Genomic DNA, 8,018 nt, shown 5'->3' on the forward strand with positions numbered 1-8,018 from the left:
TGGAATGTAGCCTTTTCCATGGAATGGGGCATGTTCCATGAAAAGTAGCATGTCCCCATGGAATGTAGCATGTCTCGTGGAATGTAACCACGTCCCATGGAATGGACATGTCCCGTGGGATGTAGCATGTCCCGTGGAATGTAGCATGTCTCGTGGAATGTAGCAAGTCCCATGGAATTGCGCATGTCCCATGGAATTGTGCATGTCCCGTGGGATGTAGCATGTCCTATGGAATTGAGAATGTCCTGTGGGATTGAGCATGTCCTGTGGAATGTAGCATGTCCTGTGGAATGTAGCATGTCTTGTGGAATGTAGCATGTCCTATGGAATTGAGAATGTCCTGTGGGATTGAGCATGTCCTGTGGAATGTAGCATGTCCTGTGGAATGTAGCATGTCTTGTGGAATGTAGCATGTCCTATGGAATTGAGCATGTCCTGTGGGATTGAGCATGTCCCGCAGAATTGCACATGTCCTGGGATTTAGCATGTCCTGCAGGAATCTGACAGGTGAATGCCAGGCAACATGCTGAGCACCAGAGACGGGCAGGCAGCCTCCTAAGGACACCCACCTGGAGTGAACACACTGCCGGCTGCACAGCTGGTGGCAGCCGGGCCGCCCAGCCAGGAAGGTCCCCCTTTAGAGAGCCTTGGCTAAGTGGCCATCAGAGTGACCCCGCTTCGCCCACCCCGTGCCCTAGTTCCCCTCTTATGTTTCACATGCTCCAGCGAAGGGAAACGAGGCACCCCACCTCCACCCCTACAGGGGCAGAACCCCAGCCAGTGTGCCAGCCTCCCTCTCCCTCTCTCACTTTCCCTCTCTCACTTCCCCCCCCTCTCTCTTTCTCTCTCTCTCCCCCCGCCAACTGTGTGACCCAGGGAGTGCTGTGCACCCCTCCAGGATCTGTGTGAGGAATAAACCTTGGTTTGGGGGGGTTTAGTCCCCAAAGTTCCCTGGTGGCTATTTCTGAGGTGCAGCTACAATCACAGTAAGAACCACGAGGGCTGGTCTGGCCTCAACACAGACTCTGGCCGGGGAATGTCGGGAAGGGGGGAGTGGGTGAGGCTGACTCAGTCATCCGGCCCGGGCCCAGGTGAGTGCCGGGCACCCCTAGAGGATGCTGTACATAACACACTCGCCGTCGGGGTCGCTAAGCGTTCCCACGTATATTAACAGGTTAATCCCATGCGGCTGGTGCTATCGCCATCTCTTGTGTCCATTTTGCAGATGAAGAGAGCTGAGGCGCTTGCCCAAGAGGGCACAGGAGTGGGATTTGAACTTGGGCCATCTGTCTTCAGAGTCTGCGCTTGTAAAATTACTCTTAAAATTACTCTGGGATTCACAGAAGGTGAGGTGAGGCGGGGTGGGGATCTTGGTGAGGCCCAGGTCATGGTCAGCCTCGTCCCTCCTGCTATGGGATCTGGACCCTGCCCCAGGGCCATCGGTGACATAACCCTGAAAGGCGGACAGACACAGCTGGGCGCCCTTGGGGAACAAAGATCACTGCTAAAAGCCAGCTGTCCATCAGCCAGGCGTGACCGGATGAAAACCAGTGTCTCGAGGGTGATTCAATCGATAAGTTTGGCTTGTGGAGGCACCTGGAAATTTCCATGCCCCTGGCAGCCCCCTGTGCCTGGGACACTGGCACTGCCAAGGCCTCTGGGTCCGGCCGCCAGATAACCGTGACGTCCACCCGCCCCTGGAGGCCAGCGACTTCCCACGCAATTCCCACTAGTCAGGGGCCCTGAGCCTTTCCCTTAGGTTGTCAGGTAAGGAAATGACCACAGACAGCACAACAATAGCCATCGGTGCAAATAAATCAAAACTATACCTTTTTGGAGGGGTCAGATTGGCAAAAGTAGAATATGTTTCTATGTGTGGCAGAAATGTTTTTAATTCCTTTTTATACATTTTTAAATTAATTAATTGTGTGTGTGTGGTGGTGGGGAGGCAGAATTGTAGTCATTAGTCTATATGTGCCATGAGATGTAAAAGGTTGAAATCCGCTGCTGTAGGCAGACACGTTCTCCCATCTGGCAGTTGGGGGTGCCTTATTCCCACCCTCACAGCCCACCCCCGTCCCCCCAGAGTGTGGCTCGGCTATAAATACTACTAGTGGTGTCGTGTCTATATTTAGCGAGCGTTTACTATGTGCCAGGCACGGTGCCCAGCTTTTTGAGTCATCGTCTCATTTAATCCTGACGAACCCTGGCAGGTGGGTGCTATGATCGTCTCCTTTCTCCGTCACTGATGGGGAACCAGTCACGCAGCCACGAAATACCTGCCCAGCTCCGAGAGCTGCAGAGAGGCGGCCGGGAGGCCCGCCAGGCTTGTTCACTCCGGGGCCCACTCTCATGAACCCTCTACAACTGGGGCCCCACCGCCCCTGGTGGGTGGGACCGGCCCCATTTCATCAAGAGAACAAAGTTGGCATTAGTAGCAGCCCTCACCGAACCCAGTACTGCGTCTGTGCGTACAACCACCTCGTTCATGTGACTGCCTCACCACTGAATTACTAACATCTTGAGGACATAGCTCTGTCTTATCCTGTTTCACCTCCAGTGCGTGGCCTGGTGCCAGGGACCTGGGAGTGTTTGCTGAGTGAGTGAGTGAGTGAATGAATGAATGAATGGGAAAGAAGGAAGAACAGCCTGAACTGCCGTCTCCCCGTCTCCTCTCTTCCAGAGAAACGACCCTGCTCTCGACCCTGCGGCCCTTTTCTGAAAGGTTATCAGCTGCGGAAATTCCACCAGCTCCCACTGGGGCCCCTCTATCTAAACTGTCAGGACTCCTCTTATCTCATCGGAATGCCTGGGTCCCGTCTGCTTCAGGGCTAGTTGATAGCAGCCACTGGGGGAGGAAACGTCCCAGTGTTAGGGAGAGTGTTCAAGCCTGGAAGGGTGTTCGGGGACAAAACAGGCCTGGACAGGCCTGGTCTCCAGGCAGAGGGGGCCAGGCATCCCGCCTGTCCTTTGAGCAGCAACCCCCCTATACCTTCCCCCTCACTGTTGATCTCTTTTCAGCACAGGATTGAGTCCCAGGAACACCTCCAGGACCATCACACCTAAGCTGCCCCCCCTACCCCTGCCTGCCCAGCCCTGACATTCATATCTATTTTGTCCCTCAGCCTCTCCCCTCCCCCACTCCTTGCTAGGTTGTGAATGCTCAGGGTCTCGTCTGCCTAGAACAGTGCCTGGTACATAGAAGGAGCTCAGAATCTTTGTTGATGCATGAAGCTAGCATTCATCAATACGAATTCTGCATCTCCCCTGGGAGCTGGGAGCTGGGGACACAATGTGTTCCAGGTAAGGCCTGTGCTGGACAGAGCGCCTGTGCTCACCCAGTTCTGAGGTGTCATCCTTACTATGCTCGGGGTTCACCCAAAGTAAACCCCCATCCCATCCCTACACCTCTCACCCCACCATTCCACACTCTTCCGGGACTTCCAGACGACGTATCTTTAGCTCATTCTCTCCCCCTCCTCCTTTCTTACCTTCTTGCCTCTCTCTTCAGCCTCCTGGGACCCTGCGGCCATTGTGGGGGCCCCACATGCCTCGTCTGCCTGGGACTGGGACGGGCTTAAGCTCACATCTTACCTACCTGGTTGCGTATATAAAACTAGTAAATCCCAAGGCCCTAGTGGCTTGGTTTCTGCATGGACTCACATACAGAGACCACAAGTCAGCTGCCCAAAGAGATCTTAAAAGTAATTCCATTTTTATAGATAGATAGATAGGGAGGGAGGGATATAGATAGATGTCCTCACCAATAATCATGTAGAATAGATCACACACACACACACACACACATACACACACACACACATATCTTCCGCTGGGACCAGACTGAACATTCCAGGCTTTGCGCCCACACGGTCTCAGTGGCAACTGCCAGGTGACAGACATGCCACAGCCATGCCTGAACCGCTGAGCGCAGCTGGGCGCCAATTAAACTTTTTTTACAAAAAATGTCCACGTCACAGCGGTTTGCTGACTCTCCCTCCAGGACTCACCCAGGGGGCATTCAGGCCTCCTGCATGGCGGGCGCTTGTCACGGAGGATGTCCCATGCAGGCTACTGCTCACCAGTTTTCATGACAGCTCCCTTTCCCTTTAGGAAAGAGAGGCCTGCGTTTCTCCCCGAGGGAGAAGGAATTCCCCCCTTAGGAACTATCCCACGAGAACAAGCCAAGTTACCAAGAGACCACGCAAAGGGGACACGTCCCTGCCCCCACTAGCAAGACCAGAAACCAGAAAGATAACACCGCTCACCCCTGCGGGGAAGGTTCGTGAGTCATTTATGTGCACGAAACGGGGCCACATACCCAGCCTGACAAGCTCGGGGAGGCCTGCGTGGCGGCCTGGCAACCTCAGAGGCTGCAAGTACCCGCCTAGGATGGTCTGAAACGTAAACTTTCTGACTAAAAGCGGTTTGTGGCGTAGTCCTGTCCTAAGGCAGTGTTTTCCCTACCAAGGTCCATCTCCACATGGACTGAGCCGGTCTGTGGTCTTTTTGCCTCGAGGATAACACACCCGATAACACGCCTTGGCCAAGACAAAGTCATTTCCCTTTTCCCAGCCCCTCCCAGCACCGGCTCTGCTCTCCGGAGACCACAGACCCGCTCATGGTTAGCATGTTCACTGTTGACTGCTAACTTCCTGCACCCCCCGCCCCCCCGTGTAAGTAAAAGATGCATGTGTCCATCATTTTACTTTTTACCCAATCCCAGAAGTCCCCCCCGTTGCTTTCTCCCGCCTCCCTAACCTATCAGCAATGGAGTCCGTGTCACCCACTGACATCTCCTCTTTGGACTGTAATGTATGAAACAGGTGCAGAACTGCCATTCTCCGGAGCATTCGCTCAATCCGGTGAGGTTTTGCTTCTGGGGAAGAGTCCTCAGTTTGGCTCAAATCAACTCACAAAAACTCTCTACAGGTGGGACCGTTTCTTACGTTGACATGTACCTCAGTCGGTGGAGGGGCTGCCCATCTCTGGTCCTCCGACGGAACGGTCCTGGCCACAGGCTCAGAGCGTCCGGCCACCGCAGCCCCTGGCGATGCCAGTGAGTCCTGTTGGCATTTCCGGGTCAGAAATGCTGAGTCTGAAGGTGGGACCCGCTGGACGGAGAGAAGAGAAAGTGTGAGTGAGTTTGGACGCTCCGTGCGCCCACTGCCTTTTGAAGGTGAGTCAGGGAAACAGGCATTCACCCACTTCCCCGCTTGCCCAGGACTCAGACATCAAGCATTTCCTAAGTAAACACCTGTCTTTTCCCACCCACAGACCCAGTGCCAGAGGCAGAGCGGTGAGTGAATCATAACCGATGCCCTCAAAGGGCTCAGCCAGGTGAAGAAGGCAGACAAGGAGCCTGGCTGGTGTGGCTCAGGGGTTGAGCATCAACCCATGCACCTGGAGGTCACGGTTCAATTCCCGGTCAGGGCACATGCCCAGGCTGTGGGCTCATTCCTCACCCAGTGTGGGGCATGCAGGAGGCAGCCGATCAATGATTCTCCCTTCCTCTCTCTGAAACTAATAAAAAAAAGAAGAAAAAAAAAGAAAAGAAAACAGGCAAGTAGACAAGTCCCTGGGGGCCACTGGGTCACAGGGCTGGGAGTGACATGCCGGAGAACTGAAGAAAAAAAGACCAACTTGGTCAAAGAAGAACCTGAACAGGAGTTAGTATTCTACCTGCTTCTCCATCAAAGTGCCAGGGAGATGCTGTTTGGCAGAAAGAAAAGTCTGGGAAAGTGTCTCCAAGGAGCGAGGATAAAGGAAGGTGTGAAAGCCCGGCCGGCGCGGCTCAGTGGTTGAGCGTCGACTTATGAACCTGGAGGTCACGGTTGGATTCCCGGTCAAGGGCACATGCCCGGGTTGTGGGCTTGATCCCCAGTGTGGGGCGTGCAGGAGGCAGCCAATCCATGATTCTCTCTCAGCATTGATGTTTCTATCTCTCTCTCCCTCTTCCATCCTCTCTGGAATCAATAAAAAATATATTTAAAATGTCAAAAAAAAAGAGAGAAAAAGATGTGAAAAAGGATGATATCTGGGTCAGCACTGACCCCGCTGAGGCCAGACGGGAAGCGGCTTTGGAAGACCGTCTCTAGGGTCAGAACGGACGCCCAGCTGAGCTCTGACCGCGGCCCAAACGCTGAGACGTGTGCAGCCCCGGCCCTCCTGTCCGATCCCTCAGGAAATCAGCCAGGGCCACTCGGATCATTCCCCGGTGACGACCGGGCAGCTGCGGCCCAGACAGCGCAGGCGAGTCAACCTGCCCAGCATGACAAAGGCAGTCGGTGGTCCAGGACCCACAATGGAACACCCCATTCCTCCTCCGGGCTCAAGTCCTCCTCTTAGCCGCTGGGACGGGAGACGGCGGTAAGGCCCCGACTTGCTCACCACACCTCCTACGCACACCCCTTTGCCGTGGAGTTGATTTCTCCATCCGTTGACTCTGGGCCAATAGCAAATGGGACCCGAATAAAGGCTTAGAAAGTGCACATGCTCAGAACTTCCTGTCTCGCTGCTGGGAATGAACCACGCTTCTGCCACATTAACACCCTGAGCTCACCCCGCCCCCGCCCCGGGAGGGTGAGAAATCACACAGACAGAGGCCCCAGGCATCCCAGCTGAGCCCCCACAGTTGTCTAACGGAAACGAAGAAATGCCCAGTCAACCCACAGACTCAGGAGAAATAACAAATGCTTGTTGTTTAAGGCACTCAGGTTTGGGGCTCTTTGTTACGTAGAGGAAACTAACTGATACAACCCTCAAGTTACCTGTACGGTGCTGGCAGGTTAGAAAGAAAGGTCAGCCGGTGTGGGCGATGGTCAAGAGATGGTGAGGACCGGAACGCCGACAGGGCTGCAGGCAAACGGAGGAGTGAGAGACTCAGAGCTATTTTAGAAGTAAAATCACCAGGACTTAGCTACAGACTGAGCCCAGATTTGTCTCAAGGCAACTGGTGTTCACTATAAACAGATTCTATTTAGGGCTCACTGGTGGGGGCGGGTGTTTACATAAAAGATACACACAGCGGCCGGGGCGGAGCAGTTAGGGCTGCGTGTCCGGGGAAGGAGAGCTGGGGGAACGGGTCTCTTCTCCGTCCCTGCTGTTTGAAAGAAGAATGAAGGGGGGGGGGGAGCTCACTAACCTGGCTTGCCAATGCTGCCTCCTCCCATGCCAGCCCCGCTCTGAGCAGCATCCAGAGGCTCCTCCTAAACTGTCACCCAGCCCTCCTCTTCCCTTCACAGGCCACCCCATCCCCTGCCCCTGTGCCTCTGCTCAGTCCTTGATTTCAGCATCCATCGCACTCCCCAGGGACAGCCTTGCTGACCACTCAGACAAGGCGAGGCATGGCCACCACACGCTCCCAGAATCCCCCGTGTTCCTATAGAGCAGCGGTTCTCAACCTGTGGGTCGCGACCCCTTTGGGGGTCGAACGACCCTTTCACAGGGGTCGCCTAAGACCATCGGAAAACACATACATAATTACATATTGTTTTTGTGATTAATCACTATGCTTTAATTATGTTCAATGTGTCACAATGAAAACACATCCTGCATATCAGATATTTACATGATGATTCATAACAGTAGCAAAATTACAGTTATGAAGTAGCAACGAAAATAATTTTATGGTTGGGGGTCACAACATGAGGAACTGTATGAAAGGGTCGCGGCATTAGGAAGGTGGAGAACCGCTGCTATAGAGCATCCGTCCCCCGGGGGCAGGAGTGTGTCTGCCCCCACCGCCACCCACAGCGCACCTCCTGCCCGGGTTGCTGGCTTAATCCCCTTTGTGGGGTGTACCCCCAATAGAGTCCATTACTATTTCCCCAATGAGAGGTCGCAGGCTCAGCTCTTTGGGGGTAGCTGGCTTTCGGGGGCCACGCTCGGCTCTTCCGGGCGAGGTTCAGCTCTTGAGAGTGGAGCCTACCTCTCTACTATACGTAATCAAATGAAGTCAAACTTCCCTTAACAGAGTGGGAGGCTGGGACCTAGGTCCCGCCCCTGGGCACTGGGCT

At 54.3% G+C, this 8,018-nt stretch overlaps 1 long non-coding RNA gene across 1 annotated transcript in view; it reads right to left on the minus strand.

The window, feature by feature from the left end:
• LOC106699086 overlaps window positions 1-6,852 on the minus strand; it is a 16,283-nt gene extending 9,431 nt beyond the window's left edge. Inside the window, exons 1-2 of the long non-coding RNA XR_001350521.2 lie at window positions 6,771-6,852; window positions 4,962-5,114 (exon numbers count right to left, since the gene is read on the minus strand). This is a non-coding gene — a long non-coding RNA (uncharacterized LOC106699086). The remainder of the gene's footprint in view (window positions 1-4,961; window positions 5,115-6,770) is intronic.
• Window positions 6,853-8,018: the final 1,166 nt, after the last annotated feature.

Source organism: Myotis lucifugus, unplaced genomic scaffold (assembly GCF_000147115.1).
Source record: "Myotis lucifugus unplaced genomic scaffold, Myoluc2.0 scaffold_307, whole genome shotgun sequence".
NCBI classification, from domain to species: domain Eukaryota; kingdom Metazoa; phylum Chordata; class Mammalia; order Chiroptera; family Vespertilionidae; genus Myotis; species Myotis lucifugus.